Raw genomic sequence first — 26,260 nt, forward strand, 5'->3', positions numbered from 1 at the left:
ATACGATATGTTCCCAGTGGGTAACACATCGTGAAAATAGCAGTTTTACAATTTCAACCAAACCATTGAGCACTAAAGATTTCTGACAGATAGTATGTCGAAGACGGTGTTTTGTATATAGGAACGCAGAAACACACTCATGCGACACCTATTCTTCCGGGCTAGTAACTTCTCATGTTGATTAAAGCACCAAAGCGCAAAATATTTGCATAGATAATGAATTCGTGTAAATATTTAGAGTCGAGTGTCGCTATAAACAATATTATCAAGCAAGTATTAGAAGCTGCAAGGAATATAGTCGTAAGCCTGTAAATAAATTAGGATTATCTAACACTGTAAGTTGGAACTGTTAAGCGAACCAAAAATTGCTTTACTCTTCTTGTGTCGGTGTAGCAGAAACACTTGGCTGACAAATACTGCAATATATAACACGAATGAAAGTTAAATAATGGTGTGCTGGTGTGATGGTCAGCATACCTTCCTAGTAAGCAAGAATACCCAAGTTCGAGTCCCGGACGCAGCGCAAATTTTAATTCACTTCATCAGCTTCAAGCGTTATCGTAGAAAATTAAACAGTCCGGTATTAGAGTTCCAATAAGATATATTTGATAAAAGGATTCACAACGTACATGTTGAGCACTTACAGAAATTTTAGCAGCAAGTGTAAATTTAAAACATTTTTGCTTATCGTAATTTTGTACGCTGTGTTTTACTCATATAGGTTAACACCATTCAGATACGTGAAATGCTGTGTCAGTCAGTAACTGAGAAGCAAACATGATAATTATCCAGGAAAATTATGTATTTCACTCAGAAAATACTTCAAATAATTATTGTATTAGTCACGAGATGGTAGACGTTATCCTTATACGTCTGAACTGGTTCAAATAGCTCTGAGTACTATGGGTCTTAACATCTGAGGTCATCCGTCCCCCAGCACTTAGAACTACTAAAGCCTAACTAACCTAAGGACATCACACACATCCGTGCCCGAGGCAGGATTCGAACCTGCGACCGCAGAGGTCGCGCGGCTCTAGACTGAAGCGTTTAGAACCGCTCGGCCACGGCGGCCGGCATCTAAACTGACGAGTTATAACTCGGTATTCCGTATCTCTCCTTGACAGAGGTATTTGTGATGTTTTGTTGGCTTGAAAATGAGAAGTTCTGGTGTGTTTATTGATTTCGGTAGCGTGATGTTTAAGACAGCCGATTCTAATTCGGAAGGACTTAACATCAAAAATCTTACGTAGTCATCTTAAGCACATTTTACCAAATTTTCTTAATTTAACCAGGTGAAATGACATCATTTAGTTTATGACAATAATGGAGTATCATTCGTACCCGTGGTATTGGGAAAGCATATTTGATTCGTAATGAAAACGTCCTCGGTCTCGGTTTCGAATCCCTCCGCATCTTAAATTTTGATGAATAATCAAGAATTGACGGCCGAAGACTTCTGGCGTAAGAAGTCACCCTCATTCTGCCAACGGCCTTGTCAAAGAGGGCGGAGGAGCGGACAGACGTTTAGAGCACTCTCTTGTCCCAGGGGTGGGAAACTGCCCCTGAAGGCCGAAAAATCAACGAAGATCAACAGCATGAGGAAGTAGACGACAATGGAAACCACTGCATTAAAGACACATAAAGTGTATCCACAGGACATGTGACCTGTAAATGAGGAAGTATCATGATGACTCCTCGTTTAGCAAAAGATTCCGAAATAGTCCACCATTCGGATCTCCGGGAGGGGACAGACAAGTGAGTAATCAACGAAATAATAACTTTCTACTAGTCGGGGCGTGGAATGTCAGGAGCTTGAACATGGTAGGGAAACTAGAAAGTCTGAAAAGGGAAATGCAAAGGCTCAATCTAGATATAGTAGGGGTCAGTGAAGTGAAGTGGACAGAAGACCATGATTTCTGGTCAGATGAGTATAAGGGTAATATCAACAGCAACAGAAAATAGTAAAACGGGAGTAGGATTCGTTATGAATAGGAAGGTAGGACAGAGAGTGTGTTACTGTGAACAGCTCAGTGTTAGGGTTATTCTTATCAGAATCGAAAGCAAACCATCACCGACAACAATAGTTCAGGTATACATACCGACGTCGCAAGCTGCGGATGAAGAGATAGAGAAAATGTATGAGGATATTGAAAGGGTAAAACAGCATGCAGAGGGAGATAAAAATCTCATAGTCATGGGGGACTGGAATGCAGTTGTAGGTGAAGGTTCAAATGGCTCTGAGCACTATGGGACTTAACATCTGAGGTCATCATGTAACAACAACAACGACGCTGTACTATTGTACATTTAAGTAATTTTTTTTCCATCTGATTTTTCGATAAACTAGTGTAATTGATGTTCTGATTTCATTTCTTTTTTGTTTCGTGTCACTGTGTTAAGAAAACTGTAAACGAGTTTCAATGCGAATTTTAATATTTATGTCAAATGTCAAGCAATATTGTAATAGAAATGAAATGTAACAAATGTTGAGACTGTTGTAAGATGTTTAAAATTGTAATTGTGCGTCTGGTCCATACGTAGACAATGTGTTAGGATATGTAGAATGCAAAACCTCGGGTGAATACCCGGCCTGTAAGGGAGCGGTAAAAAGTGGATGGCAGGCGAGCGCGGGAAAATGCGCCTGGCACTACACGGCACAACGTGCTCAGCAGTAGTAGTTGGAGTTTGGCATTGGTCTGAGCAACACCTTCTGGAGCGAGGAGGCTCTCCTGGAAGACGTAGTTTCACTGAGCCTCGGGTATGCTGTTCCAATGCCCACACAGCATGGCAATATTCCATAGGCACTAAATGGAAAAGTATTGCGACGCTAAGAAGAATTAAAGTGCCGATACGTCAAGAGCCATAGCTGTGGTTGTATGTGTGCTCTGTGCCTCGCCATCGCGCCGCCCGCCATCCGCCGCATCGATACAAGCAGGTTGAAACTTTTAGTACTGTACTCGTATGGACCATAGAGTGAACTGTTCAATAATAACCTAAATTTTACCAGAACTTTCCCCTCATTTAATTATCCTCACAACTAACCTTGACAGGGTCCTTTCCAAATGTTGTGCAATCCGAGTGTCCCGAAATGAAAAATTAAATTTTGTGTTACAAATAATTACTTGCAGAACTAACTATGTTAGAATGGTGTTTAAAGAACTGTTCTGTTAATGAACCCGTAAGTGAATAACGAAGTTCTAATGAAGTTGAAAGATAACTTTAATATTGATATAGTAATGAAGTTTAATTATTTCGAGACAGATATAAAGGTATTTAAATGAGAAGTAAATAAGATAAAAAGAGTAGTAACTCATATACTGGAAATCTTGAACGCATGATAATTTCAGTAATCAATTTTGTTAATATAGTGATCATAACAGTTTCAGGGTCCCCCCCCCCTTTATTCATTTGAATTCTGAAGTGTTCCACGTTGGTTTCACTAGCAAAAGTTAAAGTTAATATATAAGTCAAAATTTATTAGTGTTTTATCTTTATCAAAATTGACATTTTGTGTGTGGCTCGAAAGTGCTATTTCTTGGGTAACCTATGCCCGATTTTAATCAGATCAATAGACAGTCCGAAGCTTTGTAGTATACATTATAGTGTACTGTTATGTATTCATGGTCTTTCCATATCAGTAGAGAACGTGAAACTATCAGTTCAATAGATTTTCTGGTTCTAAAATTTTACTATATTATGCAGTGTTACTACGTGTTGTTTTGCACGAATATACATCAACTTGTACAGGGAAGAAATTCAGTTAATGCCTAATTAGGCTGGCGACCGTATTATTATCAAATTGGTAGCATCTTCAGTGTTGCTTTTGGTCCATACTGACGTGTAATTGCATTTCGAACTTACTTGACGGATCATTGTTATTACACAGTGGGTGTAAGTCTGATTTGCCACCATTCAGGTACACGCGGTCAATATCTATATGAAAATCCTGTCTCGTAAGGTGAACCCCGCACACTTACCATAGTACAGGCTTTAATGAGTATTGTGTACCCCACGCGCACGTTAAAATCAGCCCCATAGAACATAGAACTACTTAAACCTAACTAACCTAAGGACGATACACGCATCCATGCCCGAGGCAGGATTCGAACCTGCGACCGTAGCGGTCGCGCAGTTCCAGACTGAAGCGCCTAGAACCGCTCAGCCACACCGGCGGGCGTAGGTGAAGCTGTAGAAGAAAAGGTTACAGGACAATATGGGCTTGGAATAAGGAATGAGAGAGAAGAAGGATTAATTGAGTTCTGTAATAAACTTCAGCTAGTAATAGCGAATACTCTGTTCAGGAATCAAAAGAGGAGGAGGTATACTTGGAAAAGGCCGGATGATACGGGAAGATTTCAATTAGATACGGAAGTACTATGGAATGATGAGATACGCTTGACGTTTTCTAAGGCTACAGATATAGCAATAAGGAATAGCTCAGTAGGCAGTACAGTTGAAGAGGAATGAACATCCCTAACAGGTGCAATAAGAGAAGTTGGAAAGGAAGATATTGATACAAAGAAAGTAACTGCGAAGAAACCATGGGTAACAGAAGAAATATTTCAATTGATCGATGAAAGGAAAAGGAGGACGCACAGAAATGTTCCAGGAGACTCAGGAATACATAAATACAAGTCACTGAGGAATGAAATAAACAGAAAGTGCAGGTATGGTAAGACGAAATGGCTGCATGGAAAATGTGAAGAAACAGAAAAAGAAATGATTGTCGGTAGGACTGACTCAGCAAACAGGAAAGTCAAAACAACCTTCAGTGACATTAAAAGCAAGGGTGATAACATTAAGAGTGTAACGGGAATTCCAATGTTAAATGCAGACGAGAGAAAGGATAGGTAGAAAGAATGCATTGAAAGCCTCTATGAGGGGGAAGATTTGTCTGATGTCATAGAAGGAGAAACAGGAGTCGATTTAGAAGAGATAATGGACCCAGTGTTAGAGTCAGAATTTAAAAGAGCTTTGGAGGACTTGTCTATCCCTTCTGCCTCATTTGATCTTAACATTCCCTCAGAATTTGTAAAATCGTTGGGGAAGTGGCAACAAAACGACTATTCACGTTGGTGTGTAGAATGTATGAGTCTGGCAACATACCATCTGACTTTCGGAAAAACATCATCCACACAATTCCGAAGACGGGAAGAGCAGAACAAGTGTGAGAATTATCGCACAATCACCCTAACAACTCATACATCCAAGTTGCTGACAAGATTAATATACAGACTAATGGAAAGAAAAATTGAGGATTGGCTTTAGGAAAGGTAAAGGCACGAGAGAGGCAATTCTGACATTGCGGTTAATAATGGAAACAAGATTAAAGAAAAATCAAGACACATTTATAGGATTTGTCGACCTGGAAAAAGCGTTCGACAATGTAAAATTGTGCAAGACGATAGAAATTTTGAGAAAATTAGGGGTAAGCTATAGGTAGAGACAGGTGATATACAATATGTACAAGAGCCAAGAGAGAATAATAAGAGTGGACGACCAAGAACGAAGTGCTCGTATTAAGAAGGGTGTAAGACAGGGATGTAGTCCTTCGCCCCTACTGTTCAATCTGTGCAACATGGAAGCAATGATGGAAATAAAAGAAAGGTTCACGAGTGGAATTAAAATTTAAGGTGAAACGGTATCAATGATACGATTCGCTGATGACATTGCTATCTTGAGTGAAACAGAAGAAGAATTACATGATCTGCAGAATGGAATGAACAGTCTAATGTGTACAGAGTATGGGTTCAGAGTAAATCGAAGAAAGACGAAGGTAATGAGAGTCAGTCGAAATGAGAACTGCGAGAAACTTAATATCAGGATTGTTGGTCACGAAGTAGATGAAGTTTAAGGATTCTGCTACCTAGGCAGTAAAATAACGAGTGACGGACGGAGGAAGGAGGACATCAAAAGCTGAATAGCAATGGCAGAAAGTGCATTACTGGCCAAGAGAATTCTACTAATATCAAATATCGGCCATAATTTGAGGAAGAAATTTCTGAAAATGTATGTCTGGAGCACAACATTTTATGGTAGTGAAACCTGGTCTGTGCGAAAACCGGAACACAAGAGAATCGAAGCATTTGAGATGTGACTGATGAGGTAAGGAATGAGGAGGTTCTACGCAGAATCGGAGAGGAGAGGAAAGGAATATGTGGAATATACTGATAAGGAGAAGGGACAGGATGACAGGCCATCTCTTAAGACAAGAGGGAATGACTTCAATGGTACTAGAAGGAGCTGTTGAGGGCAAAAACTGTAGAGGAAGACAGAGATTGGAATACGCCAAGCAAATAATTGAGGACGTAGGTTGCAAGTGCTACTCTGAGATGAAGAGGTTAGCACAGGAAAGGAATTCATGGCGGGCCGCATCAAACCAGTCAGCAGATTGATGATCCAAAATATATATATGGAGTTGCGCGTACCAAAACTACGGTTCAGTAGGTTTAGTACAGTACATAAATGACGTAGTAAGTGGTAGTTTTACCAGCAGTGTTGGTAGGGAAAGAAATATAAATGAATTTGTGTGAGAGGAACTGGGAGCCGAATTCTCTTTTTTTTGTTTGGTTTTCTGTTTGTTTCTTTTGCTTGTTGGTTTTGGACATAATCAGAGACACACATCGCCAGTTTTTGTCCATTGCGTACTTTCTATTGTTGCAAAAAAATAAATTGCATTTTAGAAATAAAAAATAGATGATGCTGTAACTTCTGCTCTTTTCTGTAACATGAACTACACTCCTGGAAATGGAAAAAAGAACACATTGACACCGGTGTGTCAGACCCACCATACTTGCTCCGGACACTGCGAGAGGGCTGTACAAGCAATGATCACACGCACGGCACAGCGGACACACCAGGAACCGCGGTGATGGCCGTCGAATGGCGCTAGCTGCGCAGCATTTGTGCACCGCCGCCGTCAGTGTCAGCCAGTTTGCCGTGGCATACGGAGCTCCATCGCAGTCTTTAACACTGGTAGCATGCCGCGACAGCGTGGACGTGAACCGTATGTGCAGTTGACGGACTTTGAGCGAGGGCGTATAGTGGGCATGCGGGAGGTCGGGTGCACGTACCGCCGAATTGCTCAACACGTGGGGCGTGAGGTCTCCACAGTACATCGATGTTGTCGCCAGTGGTCGGCGGAAGGTGCACGTGCCCGTCGACCTGGGACCGGACCGCAGCGACGCACGGATGCACGCCAAGACCGTAGGATCCAACGCAGTGCCGTAGGGGACCGCACCGCCACTTCCCAGCAAATTAGGGACACTGTTGCTCCTGGGGTATCGGCGAGGACCATTCGCAACCGTCTCCATGAAGCTGGGCTACGGTCCCGCACACCGTTAGGCCGTCTTCCGCTCACGCCCCAACATCGTGCAGCCCGCCTCCAGTGGTGTCGCGACAGGCGTGAATGGAGGGACGAATGGAGATGTGTCGTCTTCAGCGATGAGAGTCGCTTCTGCCTTGGTGCCAATGATGGTCGTATGCGTGTTTGGCGCCGTGCAGGTGAGCGCCACAATCAGGACTGCATACGACCGAGGCACACAGGGCCAACACCCGGCATCATGGTGTGGGGAGCGATCTCCTACACTGGCCGTACACCACTGGTGATCGTCGAGGGGACACTGAATAGTGCACGGTACATCCAAACCGTCATCGAACCCATCGTTCTACCATTCCTAGACCGGCAAGGGAACTTGCTGTTCCAACAGGACAATGCACGTCCGTATGTATCCCGTGCCACCCAACGTGCTCTAGAAGGTGTAAGTCAACTACCCTGGCCAGCAAGATCTCCGGATCTGTCCCCCATTGAGCATGTTTGGGACTGGATGAAGCGTCGTCTCACGCGGTCTGCACGTCCAGCACGAACGCTGGTCCAACTGAGGCGCCAGGTGGAAATGGCATGGCAAGCCGTTCCACAGGACTACATCCAGCATCTCTACGATCGTCTCTATGGGCGAATAGCAGCCTGCATTGCTGCGAAAGGTGAATATACACTGTACTAGTGCCGACATTGTGCATGCTCTGTTGCCTGTATCTATGTGCCTGTGGTTCTGTCAGTGTGATCATGTGATGTATCTGACCCCAGGAATGTGTCAATAAAGTTTCCCCTTCCTGGGACAATGAATTCACGGTGTTCTTATTTCAATTTCCAGGAGTGTATTACTTCAGATGCAAGTATAGTCTACATGCACAAATGCAAAAAAAACTATATGACTATATGATTTTTGTTATTTTGTACTCAATAGAACGTATTTCATGATAATCAAAGGTAAGTGTTACAATTGATAACTGCGAAAGTTATTTAGGAATAACAGAAATATGTTTCATATACGTAGAACAAGAACGTTCCGTAAGATATGCAGTCCTTCGTATACCCAAATTCAGTTTCTAGACTGTTCACCGCTTCCGGCTTCTAGTGGAATCTACACTCCTGCAAATTGAAATAAGAACACCGTGAATTCATTGTCCCAGGAAGGGGAAACTTTATTGACACATTCCTGGGGTCAGATACATCACATGATCACACTGACAGAAACACAGGCACATAGATACAGGCAACAGAGCATGCACAATGTCGGCACTAGTACAGTGTATATTCACCTTTCGCAGCAATGCAGGCTGCTATTCGCCCATAGAGACGATCGTAGAGATGCTGGATGTAGTCCTGTGGAACGGCTTGCCATGCCATTTCCACCTGGCGCCTCAGTTGGACCAGCGTTCGTGCTGGACGTGCAGACCGCGTGAGACGACGCTTCATCCAGTCCCAAACATGCTCAATGGGGGACAGATCCGGAGATCTTGCTGGCCAGGGTAGTTGACTTACACCTTCTAGAGCACGTTGGGTGGCACGGGATACATGCGGACGTGCATTGTCCTGTTGGAACAGCAAGTTCCCTTGCCGGTCTAGGAATGGTAGAACGATGGGTTCGATGACGGTTTGGATGTACCGTGCACTATTCAGTGTCCCCTCGACGATCACCAGTGGTGTACGGCCAGTGTAGGAGATCGCTCCCCACACCATGATGCCGGGTGTTGGCCCTGTGTGCCTCGGTCGTATGCAGTCCTGATTGTGGCGCTCACCTGCACGGCGCCAAACACGCATACGACCATCATTGGCACCAAGGCAGAAGCGACTCTCATCGCTGAAGACGACACATCTCCATTCGTCCCTCCATTCACGCCTGTCGCGACACCACTGGAGGCGGGCTGCACGATGTTGGGGCGTGAGCGGAAGACGGCCTAACGGTGTGCGGGACCGTAGCGCAGCTTCATGGAGACGGTTGCGAATGGTCCTCGCCGATACCCCAGGAGCAACAGTGTCCCTAATTTGCTGGGAAGTGACGGTGCGGTCCCCTACGGCACTGCGTAGGATCCTACGGTCTTGGCGTGCATCCGTGCGTCGCTGCGGTCCGGTCCCAGGTCGACGGGCACATGCACCTTCCGCCGACCACTGGCGACAACATCGATGTACTGTGGAGACCTCACGCCCCACGTGTTGAGCAATTCGGCGGTACGTCCACCCGGCCTCCCGCATGCCCACTATACGCCCTCGCTCAATGTCCGTCAACTGCACATACGGTTCACGTCCACGCTGTCGCGGCATGCTACCAGTGTTAAAGACTGCGATGGAGCTCCGTATGCCACGGCAAACTGGCTGACACTGACGGCGGTGGTGCACAAATGCTGCGCAGCTAGTGCCATTCGACGGCCAACACCGCGGTTCCTGGTGTGTCCGCTGTGCCGTGCGTGTGATCATTGCTTGTACAGCCCTCTCGCAGTGTCCGGAGCAAGTATGGTGGGTCTGACACACCGGTGTCAATGTGTTCTTTTTTCCATTTCCAGGAGTGTAGTAATACACTGACCACATATTGAAAGAATGCAATATAATTAGGTAACGTTTGATAGGTATGCAACATGCCTAACGTACAGGTGACGCGATTACGATCTTAACAGACCAACGCTATTAGCGAAACGACCGTAATCTGCGCGTACTTACAACAGTCTACCATAGTCTGCCGTAATTTTAAAATTATTGATTACTGAAGCCAGTGCCATGCTGTCTGCCGTACCTATCGACGTAATTAAGGTATCCAACAATCTCCATGTTGACGAGTTGACTTCACTCTATTTCTCTCCTTTTTCTTTCAGAGGAAAATTAAATAATGCAATATAACGCGAAGTGAACCGGCAGAAGCTCAGAAGAAGGTTTTGAAATGGCACACGACTGTCATGTGATCGTCATCCGCTGATGCACCTGATGACTTTGTGGCATTCGGTTTTTAATCGAATCAAAGCAGTGGGACGGGTCCACATGTAAACGTGTCGGAATGTCAGGAACGGATATTGTCGTGTTGGAACTTGCCCAAGACTACACTGCAAATGAAATTGCCCGATTTGTTGCTGTATCAGTGTCGACTGTCCAACGCGTATACGGGAAATGGTGTGTCATTTGAAGCCATGCATTATGGAATACAGTAGTCGTAAAAAAACTAACCAATTAGAACCGGTTACGAGTGTCATGCCTTGTGAATGATGAGCCGTGGCGGGACTGGTGCCAGTAGTATCTCTGACGTGAGTACGATCGATTTCCTAGTGCAGGGGTTTGTCTTTGGGCTTGGGCCAGCTCGAGATATAAGGGAGTGCCGACCGCGAGCAGGGGAGAGGACACAACGCTTTGAGAACGGAACGCGGTGGTGCGTGAGTTGGCGATTGGCTGGTGGACAGAAGCGAAGACGGCGTGCCTGAGCCCGGGCGGCGGTTGTCACGTGGTTGTACTGGAGTCGGCGGGAGTTGGCCGGCGCTGTGCTTTCTCCGGCAACCTCGTGAGCTGACCGCTTACTTGGAGGGACACGCTGTTATGGTCTTGCGAAGCGATGGTTTGACATCTTCAAAAAATGGTTCAAATGGCTCTGAGCACTATGGAACTTAACATCTGTGGTCATTAGTCCCCTAGAACTTAGAACTACTTAAACCTACCTAACCTAAGGACACCACACACATCCATGCCCGAGGCAGGATTCGAACCTGCGACCGTAGCAGTCGCGCGGTTTTGACATCTTCGCAAAATCTCCCAGCATCAAGACACCAAGTTAAGTACGCTATTTACTAAGAGCGCTTAGTTAACTGTCGTTGTGATTGGTTTTGGTACAGTAAGACGTCACAAGACGTGTGATGTTATGTCTGTTTGATTTCATTTAAGGCCTCTTACTAAGAGTGTGCTCTGCTTCCGCATAATATCGATGTATTTGTGTCTCCTTAAATACTAGTCAGTGTCGGTTCTCGTGGGCCAGTTTATTTCCCACTCTAAATGTTTGTTTATCAAGTATTGTTTCACTTGGAGTTGCGAATGAAATTAGTTGTTATGTAGCTTTGATTTTATAGAGTTCATTTACTGGTCTACCTTAGATGTTAAATTTAAGAAAAGTTTCCTGCTTCCTGTTGCCGGGTGTTTCAGTGGGCTGAGGCAGCGTGCAGCCGAAGCGTCGAGCTTCCCTTCAGATTACAAGTTTGACTTACGGGTGGTGGACTTCGCCTGAGCTCGTGTGTTCCTCTTTGATAGCGTTTGCTTGGTTCACATTTTGGTGGTCTACTCAACTTGGGGTTGCAAACGGAGCCACGTCGTGGTTCGAAATTGAGTATTACTTCTCTCAGTCGGTTCCACCGTTCGTGGTTAAACTTCGGCCTTACAAGCTTGGGCCTTGCTTCGGTTGGTACATATTTTCTGTTGTGTCTTACCTATAGTTGATTTGTTAAAGTTATGGTCATATTTTGCCTGAGTGGCGGTTCTTAATGTTTGCCTAGTGATTTATTAACTTGATTATGATTTTATGTAGTGTAAGTATCTTAAATAATCTGGCGCGAGTGGCGCCTGTCAAATTTTATGTGATTGTTTTCGGTAGCTAATAAACCCATTTGAATTGAAATAATCACTTTATTGGGTCAACCCTCCCTCCCCTCTAGATTTAAAGGTTAAAATTGCTGCATTCATTGAGTTTATAGGCATATGAACCAGTTTCCGACGAAAACTGTGAACGGATATATGTAAAATGGACATTTGATGCGACCCAAATGTCCATTTTACATATATCCGGTCCATAGCTGTGCCCGGCTTCAATGAATCGTACTTGCGAAGTATACAGTAGTTGCCAGGAGACGTTTTTACCAATGATGCGTGGCGCCGAAAACTTCTACTGCCTAATAAAGCGTTTAACGAGCGGTTTGTGGAGGCTGTACACTGAGGTAACGATAGTCATGGGATAGCAATATACAGGCGAGCCGGACCCGGATCGAAAATACGCCCAGCGGATTAACGAGGGCTGGTGTGCCGGCCACCCTGGATGTGGTTTTTAGGCGGTTTTCCACATCCTGCTAGGTGAATACCGGGCTGGTCCCCACGTTCCGCCTCAGTTACACGACTCACAGACATCTGAACACGCTCGCACTGTTCCATTAATTACACTCGACGCAGACAGTTGGGGTACTCTAATTCCGTCCTGGGGGTACAGGGTGGCGGCAGGAAGGGCATCCGGCCACCCCTTTCCACTAACCTTGCCAAATCTGTTCCTAACAATGCCGACCCTGCGTCAGCGCGGGACAAGGCACCAGTGAAAGAAAGAAAGAAATTAGCTGCAGTACGTAGAGTTGTCAGTGTTAACATACTAGTAAGTCTTAAGTGAAATACTCAAAGCAATAGATGAGGGACGTACGACGAACTTATCTGTTATGAGAGTGCTGCGAAATCTGGCATTAAGTGGGCTATGTTAGGAGACGACAGACATGAGTGTCTTTTCTACCAGCACGACATGGCCTGCAGCCTCTCTTATCTACTTGTAACCATATCAGTTGGACCCTAGACGACAGGATAACCGTGGGCTGATCAGATGAGTTCTGATTTCAGTTGGTAAGAGGTGCTTGTAGGGTTAGGGTGTGGCACAGACCCCACGAAGCTATGGACCCAAGTTGTCAGTAGGGTACCATGCAACCCGGTGGTGGCTGCATGATGGTGTGGATTGTGTTTAAATGGAATGCTGTCGGTCCTTTGGTCCAACTGAAACGATCATTGACTGGAAGTGTAGGGTATATATTCGACCGTTTTGAGACCGTCTGCAGCCATTCATAGACTTCATGTTCCCAAACAACCATGGAAATTTTATGGATGAAAATGCACCGTGTCTCTGGATTACAGTCGTTCGTGATTTGTTTGAATAACAATCTGGACAATTCGAGTGAATGGGTTGGTCACCCAGATCGCCCAACACGAATCTCATCGAACTTTTATAGTACATAATTAAGAGGTCAGCTCGTGAGAAAAATCGCGCACCAACAACACTTTCGCAATTATGGATGGCTATAGAGGCAGCGTTGCCCAGTACTTCTGTAGGGAACTTCCAACGGCTTTTTGAGTCCATGCCTCGACGGGCTGCAACATCACGCTGGGCAAAAGCAGGTTCGTCAGGTCATTAGGAGGTATCCTATGACGCTTGTCACCTACAATAGTTCATGATGGAGATGGGCCTGTGATATTTTGGAGGTGTTTCTTACACCATTCTCTGGGCTCAGTCACTCAGGTTACGCTCAGTATGAAACTGCATCTTTATTTCTTCTCTGTAATCATGTAGAACCCTATCTTCTAGATCTTTTTACTCGTATACACTTATGGTGTTTACACACGCGTTCTACAAGATAACCGGCGTGTTCACAGGACTGCACGCATGCGTTCTTTGTTTTACGGATAGTCACCATATCGGACGTATCCGGAATCCCTAAAGCACCTAGCACCAATGAATGGCTTCAGATGGAAATGACATACGTGATGAGCCTTATGGAGTTTCATTTATTCCATTTCATAGGGTTATTAAGGCTTGGGAGGGTGTTACCTGCTGTTAGTGTGATGTTTCCTGTGGGGTGCCTATGTTTTTGTTCAGCGTTGTTAAACATAGCGTACAGCTTCATGTCCAGGAGCAGATGCAGGTTTCGGTATCAGGGAAGGTCACCGTTCCGCGGTTTAGTGTGACTTTCTAAATATGTTTTATCAACGAGCTCTCTCTTGCGGGAGTGGACTGACTGCAGCGGCTGTACCCATTCTAAATGACTTCATTCCTGTTCAAGATGTAGGTTGTTACTGTCTTATCCCCCTTACAAGCAAACATATATAAATTTGATATAGCTTCAGCTCAAAATAAATTTGACCCAGAGATTCACTTTTTATTAATGACACGACTAATAATAACAAAACATTTTCTAATAATACACTGACTGAAAAAAATCGTAACACCAAAACTTATTAATGTAGAGAAATGAAATTTCAGGAGTACGATTGTCTACGTGACACATTTAAGTGATTAAAGCTGAAAAATCACAGTATAATTTAAACGCAAGGTAAGCCAATGCAAATGTTAAATACTCGTACACTTATAACTGGCGTAGTCACCATAATGTTGAATGCAAGCATGCAAACGTATATGCATCGTGTTGTATGGACGACAGTTTGTGAGATGGAGTTCAATGCCTGTTGTTCTTAATCGGTCAATACAGGCATTGTTAATGTTGTTTGTGGGTGACGCTGGAGTAATCGTCCGTTGATGTCCCATATGTGCACAATTTGAGACAGATTTGGTGGCAAGCAGGCCAAAGCAACATGTCAGCACTCTGTAGAGTACATCTGTATGTGGACGAGCGTTATCCTGTTGGAAAACACCCCGTGGAATGCCGTTTATGAACGGCAGCACACCAGGTCGAAGCAACAGATTGACATACTGATTTCCAGTCAGAGTGAGTGGGATAACCACGACAGTATTTTTGCTTTCATACGCAGACCAAAGCATAACTTTAAGTATATGAACCGTGAATTTACTTTCAAAACCCTTTTTATTTTTTAATTTTTTTTAAACAGATTTAAAATTATAATCAGAAAGCACCCATAATATCAAGTTAAAATTTATTCAGAGGCAGAAAGAACAAATTTTTGACTGTATGAGCTTTCGGGCTGAGAACCTTCCCGCCCCCTCTTCACGCGGACGTAGTCACGACCGCTCACAACAATCTCTGAAAGACTACACTGGTGCAAATCTGCAACATACCAGATTACTGTAAACTAAAAATTTTAACAACTCACACAAGCACATAAACTATGCACCCCGTAGGAGAGATGGAAATCGTACAAAACATTAATATTCAAAGATTAACTAGCCACCGAAGGTGCAACTAGATTTAAAAAAAAAATTCTTACGGTGGAAGGGTCGCAACTTTATATACTAAAATGATCATTTAAATAAAAATCCATGAAATGCAGTCTTACATAAAATATACAAGGTTGGCTAAACATGCTCTACATTACACATATACCTCCTCTCAAGATGATACGCAAGATAAAAACAGATTTCAGGAATTCGGCCGTTACACTTCAAGCAATATATTCGTTAACACCGAATCCGACAAACATGACAGACGTATGGCAGACCGACAGACAGACAGACAGACAGACACTAACTGCCTAACAAATGCGGACGAGAGACAGACGAGCACGCTGGGAACGATAGACTGACCTAGAAAACAAGTAGAATTTAACAAGTAAATGAAACAACATATCACGAATCGCTTAACTTCTAATAAACTGCGATGTCAGGCGAAGACCTGGCGCAGCACCCCAAAAACGCTCTCCCGAACCGTCCGCCGCCAGCCGCTTCTACGGACGCAGGAAGGCGCGCCCATCTCCCGTCTCAAGGCGTTTCAGCTCGCACCGGCCAGACCGATGTCGTGGGTTGACTCCTGTTGCTCTCGTGTCGGCCGCGAAGCCACTACTCCTCGCTATACGGCACGACCTACTGGACTGACGTGGCGACCTCACATCCGCCGACGATCGACACGGACAATTCATCTTGTGTCCCGGTGCGCTACCGACCAACCGATCGATCCAACCGCCAATGACCATTGCCTGAACAGACTCGAACAGACTGGCGGCCTAACACATACTAGCACTCCGGAAGACAGACAGACACTGACTGCCGCACACTGACCCGGCTGACCAACTGACCAGACTAGCTAGCTCATAGCGCCCCTTAAATGCACTTGAGCCAGCCGGTGTGGTTGTAGGCGCTTCAGTCTGGAACCGCGTGACTGCTATGGTCGCAGGTTCGAATCCTGCCTCGGGCATGGATATGTGTGATGTCCTTAGGTAAAACTAGTTCTAAGTTCTAGGAGACTGATGACCTCATATGTTAAGTCCCATATTGCTCAGAGCCATGTGAACCAAAGAGGAGTGCAAATGCCAGACCGCATGAGACAGCAACACAGTACAAAAAGAGCTGAAGTGATAGAGGGATTCAGATGCGCCAGCAACCGCGGCATATTGACTCTACCAGAAAAGACACTATTAGGGAATCTTTACTATCAGAATGGTGGATCCGTCACTGCAGCTCTACGATTCTATTTGCCACAATAATGGTATTCGAAGGGATAAACCTCGTGTGACAAGTGTCGCTGTGAAGAAAATGATTATCAAGTACGAAGCCACGGGTTGTTTGGACGATCGGCCCCGTAGTGGGCGATCAAACACAAGTGGTACTGCTGCTAGAACAGTTCACGGAGAAACGTAGATTTTAGTGGGTTCATATCTGCATGGTGAGGTCAGCGTTAGTCTCACCGGTATTCCAGGCACTACAATTTTAAGGGAACTGAGGGGTACCCTCCAGTGGTATACGTAAAAAATCCAGAGTCATCACAAATTTTTAGGGACTAGTTTTGTGACGCGAAGAGCATTTGAGCTGTGGGAACTCCAGGTTGGTTGGTTGGTTGGTTGTTTCGGGGAAGGAGACCAGACAGCGAGGTCATCGGTCTCATCGGATTAGGGAAGGACGGGGAAGGAAGTCGGCCGTGCCCTTTGAAAGGAACCATCCCGGCATTTGCCTGGAGCGATTTAGGGAAATCACGGAAAACCTAAATCAGGATGGCCGGACGCGGGATTGAACCGTCGTCCTTCCGAATGTGGGAACTCCAGAAACTTGGGGATGATGACGAGTGATTGTCTAATGTGTTGTTGACCGACGAAGCCCATTTCACATCCCGAAGATCTGTCAACACCCACAGCTGCAGAATATGGGCTACCTAAGATCCTAGAATATTCCTGGAGACCCCACTGCATGATGAGAAAGTCAGGGAGAGACGTGCATCTCTACATCACTCATGACTTTACTTTGAGGAAATGCAGGGTTCTGCTTTTGAGAACGTCAGAGTGGCGACTGCGAACTTATGTAATCACATCGTTAGTAGACACTGGCTGGAAGGTACGACTCTTATGCAGGATGGCCCTCCAATAAAATTGCTGCACCTTGTGCACCTTGCGAATATCGTTTGCTGAGGATCGCGTGCTGAGCTACGACTGTGTTTATTGGTGGTGGTGCTACCTGAATTTGCAAGTCTACCATGATCGTCCGATCTCATGAGGGATGCTAAAAGACAACATCTGACGGCAATCTCTCACCTTACATACTGATATTCTGTACAGCGCTGTTCACAGCTTCTTCCCTCGACTACAGGGATTGTTCATGAATGACGGCCGTCGTGTTCAGCATTTGTTATCAGGAACATCTTCTTCGCTGAAAAGCAGTTGTTATGCTAATTATTGCTTTTGTATCAAATTTTAAGCTTCATCTGTTGGCCATTTTGTGCACTTTTATTGCTTTTAATAAAACCCCACATTATTTCAAGCACGTATGACAATTTTTACCTCTCTACCTACGTTATTCCGTGAAGCATTGAATTTTGAAATGTTAAAAGACTTTTTAGTGACCCTATACATCGTCTGAAAAACATTCGTCCGAAAATTTCAGAAGTACTTGTATAATCCCACTGATTTAGTAACTATGACATCTATGAACTCTCTCAATTTTGACCTCATAATGTGATATATAAAAATAAATGATTTTCCGTCTAGAATGCGCTCCCACACCGTTCATTTGATCACGAAGAAACTTTACTGAGTTGTACGAACGTCGGCTGTTTCTCTGGGAGTGACAAAACACTTACTACCCACAGCGGCAGGGGCGAAAATTGGGGTCACATAGGATCTCAAATGAGGCATGTTCGCAGCAATTTAAATCAAATTTTGAATATACATGACTCATCACATGTATAAAAATATGTTGAGTGTAATAAACAGCAGAAATTTCGCTGGGAAGCCTTACGCACCCTCAATAAGATCTCAATCTTTCCTCGTGAGTCGGCCCACACGTTATCCATCTTTGTCGACTGCGCTGCAGAAATTTCACTGGGAAGCTCTTATACATCCTCGACAGTCTCTATCCGCTCCCATACGATTTCCGTAGTTTTGAGCCCCGGAGAAAGAAATTAGTGGACGTCGATTTTCTGCGGATGAAGAGGAGTACACCTGCATCAATCATAGTTCCCATAAAGGCAATGACCACCTTGTATCACAGTGAATAAATGTATTAACAGTTCTGACGTTTACTTTTCAAATAATAAACCCTATTATTAGGTTTTTCCCAACTGTCTTATTCCCATTTGGCAGCCTCTAACACTGAGTGTCTCTATTGTAAGACGTCAGCCACTGCGACTGAGCACCGCATCGGCATGGCGGTAGCAGTCAGCGGGGGCTAGGATGGTTCTATCGCTGTGTGTTCTTCGTGTTTCACTATCCCTGTTAATACAGACCGATGAAAGGAATATCGTACTATACTAATCTGACACCACTCTGTCGTTTGGACACGTAAAGTTCCTCTTTAAGAATAATAGTATTTAGCCGGCCGGGACGACCGAGCGGTTCTAGGCGCTACAGTCTGGAACCGGGCGACCGCTACGGTCGCGGGTTCGAATCCTGCTTCGGGGATGGGTGTGTGTGATGCCATTAGGTTAGTTAGGTTTAAGTAGTTCTAAGTTATATGGGACTGATGACCTCATATGTTAAGTCCCATAGTGCTCAGAGCCATTTTAATCATTTGACAAAAGTCAGGGGTAGTATATGCAATTATACAGATACTGGTACTATCGTGTACACATGGCAAAAAAAGGGCAGTGCGTTACTGGAGCCCTCATTTATACTCAGGAGGTTCATGTGAGAAGGTATGTGTAGTGGAAAGGGCTGCACGACGGAAATTAACAGACTATGAACGCAGAATGGTAGTGGGAGCTAGGTGCAAGAGACGTTCCATTGCGGAAATCATTAGGGTATTCAGTATTCCGAGACCCACATTGCCAAGATTGTGACGAGAGTAGCAAATATCAGGCATTACATCTCATCACGGACAATGTAGTGACAGAAGGCCTTCACTTAAAGATCGATAGCAGCGGTGTTTCCGTAGAATTGTCAGTGCTGACACACAAGTAACACTACGTGAAGTAATCGCAGAAATGGATGTGGTAGGTACGACGACGTAGCGTCAATGCGCTATGTTAGCTGACGACGACTCGAATGCTTTTGTTGACAGCACAGCCTCTCTTGGGCTCGGGACCAAGTCGATTGGACCCTAGACAATTGAAAATTCGATTTGTGTTAGTAAAAGCTGATGGTAGGGTTCGACTGTGTCGCTGATCCCACGAAGACAAGTTGTCAACACAGCACTATGCAACCCGGTGTTTGCTCCATAATGGTGTAGACTGTGTTTTCATGGAATGGACTGGGTCCTCTAGTCCAACTGAACAGCTCATTGATCGGAGATGGCTACGTTCGGCTACCTTGACCATTTGCAACCATTTATGGAATTCATGTTCCCAAATAACGATGGAGTATTATGGATGACGATTCGATATGTCACCAGGCCAGAATTGTTCGCCATTGGTTAGAACAGCGTTCGGGACAATCTGAGCGAATGAATTTGGCCACTCAGATCGCCAGACATGAACCCCATCGAACATTTACGGGACATAATCGAGAGTTCAGTTCGTGCACGAACTCCTGCCCTGGCAACACTTTCGCAGTTATGGAGATCTTTGGAGGTAGCATAGCTCAATATTTCTGGCAGGGGACTCCCAACTGCTTGTTGCGACCATCTCACATCTAGCTAGTACCTCTATGCCGGGAAAAAAGATGTCCGACACGGTATTAGGATGTACCTGTGGCTTTGTCACATCAGGGTTTGTGTGTGTCATATACGATTTTATGTGACAAAGAGGTACATGGTGAATTATATGCTGCATTCTGACGAGTGGTATAGCCGGTTTAGTTATTTATTTTTGCAGAAGCCGTAAGACCAAACATTGTACATCCCAAACCACTTGAACTAACTTTTTATAATTTAATTTAATTTACTAAATTATTGTCTTTCATTTATTCTGAATATTTGTCAGTGTATGTTTCTTCATTTAGGAAAGTCAGTCTTTCTAAGTGTTTTCCTGAGTAGACTGTGTTTCACTTTCTGTGTTGCACTATTGAAATTCCTTATGTATTCGGTTTTTAGCTATGAACCGACAAACCGTGAAAAGCGTCCAAAGCCCGCATCTCGTGGTCGTGCGGTAGCGTTCTCGCTTCCCACGCCCGGGTTCCCGGGTTCGATTCCCAGCGGGGTCAGGGATTTTCTCTGCCTCGTGATGGCTGGGTGTTGTGTGATGTCCTTAGGTTAGTTAGGTTTAAGTAGTTCTAAGTTCTAGGGGACTTATGACCACAGCAGTTGAGTCCCATAGTGCTCAGAGCCATTTGAAAAGCGTCCAATTTGTTGTTTCTTGCAGTAAAGCCAATCTTTGGATGGGTGCCTCTGTATGACTGTCTTTTTTTCTGCATGCCATTAGGTCACAATCTATCTACGTGATCCAGTCCCCAGAAAAAAAATATTTAGATGTAAAATTAAGCTGCAGAGGTGAAGACAGGAAAGGAAATGGAGGGTATCATTGGTGTCAGCTGCATCGGGACGTGTCCTAAAGAACAGACACCACGCAGTCATATAAATATTTAGAATGTCTTGTATATTTCGAGCTACGTTATATCTAAAGGATTTTACATGACATCCGAACCCATGCCACCCTTATGTGTTTTCTTTTGTCCTCCTGTGCTTCCAGAATACACGTTACAGAGTTAGACGCTACTGTGGGATTGTAGTCAGACATTATGCATTGCTGACAAACAAGTGTATGTGGTGCCACTGGATACAGTGCGATATCACGGCTACTACATATAGTGGGACTCGGAGCACCAATTACTGCCTCATCTTCAAGCAGCAATACCACCATATTTCGAATTCCTTTCCTGTGCTAACCTCTTCATCTCAGAGTAGCACTTGCAACCTGCGTCCTCAATTATTTGCTTGACGTATTCCAATCTCTGGCTTCCTCTACAGTTTTTGCCCTCTACAGCTCCCTCTAGTACCATGGAAGCCATTCCCTCATGTCTTAGCAGATGTTCTGTCATCCTGTCCCTTCTCCTTATCAGTGTTTCCTACATATTCCTTTCCTCTCCGATTCTGCGTAGAACCTCCTCATTCCTTACCTTATCAGTCCACCTAATTTTCAACATTCGTCTATAGCACCACATCTCAAATGCTTCGATTCTCTTCTGTTCCGGTTTTCCCACAGTCCATGTTTCACTACCATACAATATTGTACTCCAGACGTACATCTTCAGAAATTTCTTCCTCAAATTAAGGCCGGTATTTGATATTAGTAGACTTCTCTTGGCCAGAAATGCCTTTTTTGCCATAGCGAGTCTGCTTTTGATGTCCTCCTTGCTCCGTCCGTCATTGGTTATTTTACTGCCTAGGAAGCAGAATTCCTTAACTTCATTGACTTCGTGACCATCAATCCTGATGTTAAGTTTCTCGCTGTTCTCATTTCTACTACTTCTCATTACCTTCGTCTTTCTCCGATTTACTCTCAAACCATACTGTGTACTCATTAGACTGTTCATTCCGTTCAGCAGATCATTTAACTCTTCTTCACTTTCACTCATGATAGCAATGTCGTCAGCGAATCGTATCATTGATATCCTTTCACCTTGTATTTTAATTCCACTCCTGAACCTTTCTTTTATTTCCATTATTGCTTCCTCGATGTACAGATTGAAGAGTAGGGGCGAAAGGCTACAGCCTTGTCTTACACCATTCTTAATACGAGCACTTCGTTCTTGATCGTCCACTCTTATTATTCCCTCTTGGTTGTTGTACATATTGTATATGACCCGTCTCTCCCTATAGCTTACCCCTACTTTTTTCAGAATCTCGAACAGCTTGCACCATTTTATATTGTCGAACGCTTTTTCCAGGTCGACAAATCGTATGAAAGTGCCTAGATTTTTCTTTAGTATTGCTTCCATTATTAGCCGTAACGTCAGAATTGCCTCTCTCGTCGCTTTACTTTTCCTAAAGCCAAACTGATCGTCACCTAGCGCTTTCTCAATTTTCTTTTCCATTCTTCTGTATAGGACAAGTACAGGCCACTTTTGCGGAGTATTACGAGACGTAACTGTAAAGTTCTGATAATCATTGGTAGAAGCCATGTTATGACTGTGAAACTTGGTAATAGTGTTGGTCCTTCTCCTCATATTCCGCCTCACGTGACCAGTTCCCACAAATGCACCCTTTCATGTTTCTTACCTATCTGCTTTCTTTCTTTTTATTCCGTATTTTCTTGTGGACTGAAGTCTTGATTTTGTGTCACACAACACCACCAAAGGACGTGCATCATAACTGATGCGGCTGCCGTCACCCACGCGTCGATCCACGCTCTGCTTTTGTGGCTCAAGCTCTCGCTTCCCGCGAAGCATTGTGATTTTTGCTGGCCAGTATTTCAGTTCCATTGTTTTCGTTGTCTCTGCTGCAGCTAGTTGTGCAGCTGGGTAGGTCTTGTTTACCTGTTGTGCGACTAGCCCGGCGGGGCGGCACGGAGCGTGTAGTCCGCTGACCTTTGTCCCACCTCTCCGCAAAATTTCGCCTTCAAGGCTCATGTCTGTGCTCTGACCATCTGTCACCACAAGCCCTAGCTGGGCAGTAGAGAAGAACCGAGGGCGATGCCACCGATGCACCCTCTCAGTACTTTCATCAGTTCTTCTTAAATGGGGTATACGAGGGCGGTTCAGAAAGTAACCTCCGATCGGTCGCAGTGCGGGTTGTGGGGGGAGTAGCGACGCCATCTGTGCGTTCACGCACTCAACAGGTCAGTCGGCATCAAGCCGTGGTCGAGTGAACGTCGTACCTGCGCTAGTTTAGTTTTTGTGGCAGTTTGAAATGTGTGCTGCAATAGAAAACCCCGCCAAATGTGAAGTGCGTGCTGTCATAAGGTTTTTTACAGCCAAAGGATATTCTGCAGCAGCTATTCATCGTGAGCTTTGTGCCGTGTACGGACCAAGAGTTATGAGTGAAGGAGTTGTCCGTGAATGGGTACGTTTGTTTAAAAGTGGACGAGAAAACGTTCATGATGAAGAGAGGAGTGGTAGACCATCATTGGTGACTGACGAACTCGTTCAGACAGTTGATGCAAAAGTTCGTGAAAATCGACGTTTCTCAATGTCGGAGTTGTCTACTGGTTTTCCACAGATTTCTAAGACTCTCTTGTACGAGATAGTGAAAGCAAGATTGGGTTACCGTAAGTTCTGTGCACGATGGGTGCCCAAAATTCTTACCGACCACCACAAAACTCAAAGAATGGCCTCTGCATTAGACTTTCTGTCACGTTATGAGGACGAAGGAGAACCATTGTTAAACAGAATCGTGACCGGTAACGAAACCTGGATTAAGTACGTGAACCCTGAGACAAAAGAACAATCAAAGATGTGGGCACATTCAAATTCGCCTACCAAACCAAGAAAAGCCTCGCAAGATTTTTCTGCCAGAAAACTGATGGCAACGGTGTTTTGGGATGCCAAAGGGGTGTTGTTGGTTGAATTCATGGAACGTGGTACGACCATTAATCAAGACGTGTACTGTGAAACAATAAAAAAGTTACGACGGGCTATACAGAACAAACGCCGTGGTATGCTGACTTCCGGTATCGTTTTTTTGCACGATAACGCCCGTCCTCACTCTGCTCGCAGAACAACGGCCCTTCTTGAGTCCTTCAAGTGGGACGTTATCAACCATCCACCTTACAGCCCAGACCTGGCGCCAAGTGATTATCACCTCTTCATGCATTTGAAGAAATGGCTCGGGTCACAGCGGTTTGATGACGACGAAGAGCTCAAAGATGCGGTCACAGGCTGGCTCCAGGCACAAGCGGGTGATTTTTATGCAGAAGGAATTTCAAAGCTTGTGAAGAGATACGATAAGTGCCTCAATCGCTATGGAGACTATGTAGAAAAATAGTGCAAAGATGTAGTTGTAAGATGTATATATTAAAATATTTTTATTTAACTTGGTGTATTTTTTTTAAATCAACCGGAGGTTACTTTCTGAACGGCCCTCGTATTTACTTACTCATGAACACAGAAAACAGTCTTCATTGTGCTCTATCTGATGAAAAGTATCCAGACACCCCTATATTATGCGTAATCAATCCCTAGACGTCACAGGAGGTGGATCCGCAAGTATAAAATCAGACCGGAAGTTTTATGGTTCAAAATGGCTCTGAGCAGTATGGGACATAACTGCTGTGGTCATGAGTCCCCTAGAACTTAGAACTACTTAAACCTAACTAACCTAAGGACATCACACACATCCATGCCCGAGGCAGGATTCGGACCTGCGACCGTAGCGGTCGCGCGTTTCCAGACTGTAGCGCCTAAAACCGCTCGGCCACTCCGGCCGGCGGAAGTTTTATGTTGTTAGTAAACAAGCAGTAATAGCAGAAGGGGCCTGTCATCTCGGTGACTTCTAGTGTGAACTAGACGTCGCCCGAGAAACAGATCCGTGACGGATCTTTCTACCCTTCCAAAGCTGACCACGTCGACGGTGAGGTGATTGGGAAGTAGAAACGGGAAAGAAAATGAACTGCTACACCAAGAGCGGGCAGATTCCGTGTACTGTCGGACTGGGACCGTTGAGCATTGTGGAGGGTGGTTGCAAAAGTCGCAATAAATCAGCAGAAAGGATTATCCGTGAGTTCCAAAGTACTACCTGTGAGCCAGTTAGCACAATGACTGTGCGCATGGCGATAAAATTATTGAGTTACAATGATCGAGCAAATCTGTGTGGTCAGTGAGAGGCTACAGTTCACACAGTGTTGAAAGCCACGCCAGTGGACAGTGGATGACTTCATACGAGTTACTGTAAGTGATGAAGCACTCTATACCCTGTCGCAGTCCGATGGTGGGTTTGACAGATGCCTGGAGAACGTTATCTGCCACTGCGGTGGTTAGGGAGTGGTCACTTATTACGTTTAAGGAAACAGTAAATTCAAAAGGAAATGAACACATTTCACAGAATTGTGTGCTGGCTACAGAACATTTCAGAAATGGCTATTGTTTGTATCAGAATAACAATACAGCGCGTCACAAAGCAGCATATGTGAGGCAATGGTCTATGGCTAATAGCACTCCTGAAATGGTGTGCCTACAGTCCCTACCAGAACACTATGGATCTACAATGGATCACCTTTGAGACGATTTGGAACGTAGACGTCGTCCCGGATTCCAGTCTCCAGCGTCAATAACCTGTCGTTTCGGCGCTTGAAGAAGAATGGACTGTCATTCCTCCACAGACATTCAGACGCTTGATTCAGAATGCCCCTAACAGAGTTCAAGCTGTCATTAAAGCGAAGTGTGGGCATACCTCGTATTAATGTGCACTGATAATCTTCCGGATGCTTTTGATCAGGTAGTGTATAAAGTTACCCACAGAATCTCCCAGAAAAAATAATTGCAAGTTTTATCCAGAGAAACACGCCTATTTTAGAAGAAGGTATAGATTCTGAACCATCTATTGATTACCAAAAAGTTACAGAAACAATCAAAGATTAGAAGCTTACGATTTTATAGGGCTTACATACGGCGTGAAAGTCGTTGTTCTTTGGACCGAAGTCACTGCTATCAGCACTTGGGGATGAAAGAATAAAATGTATCTACATCAGCTCGTTACAGAATATAAGCAAGGCTACAGCTTCCATACAATAATGTCAAGTGGTTGAAAAGTTCAGAATTCACAATGCAATTAGGCAAGGCGACCAAAACTATTTTCTGCCACCCTCGAAGAAGCCCTGATATAATTTAATTGAAACGAAGAAGGTTCAAATGGCTCTGAGCACTATGGGACTTAACTTCTGAGGTCATCAGTCCCCTAGAACTTAGAACTACTTAAACCTAACTAACCTAAGGCCATCACGCACATCCATGCCCGAGGCAGGATTCGAACCTGCGACCGTAGCGGTGGCGTGATTCCAGACTGTAGCG

This window comes from Schistocerca cancellata, chromosome 3 (genome assembly GCF_023864275.1).
Source record: "Schistocerca cancellata isolate TAMUIC-IGC-003103 chromosome 3, iqSchCanc2.1, whole genome shotgun sequence".
NCBI lineage: Eukaryota > Metazoa > Arthropoda > Insecta > Orthoptera > Acrididae > Schistocerca > Schistocerca cancellata.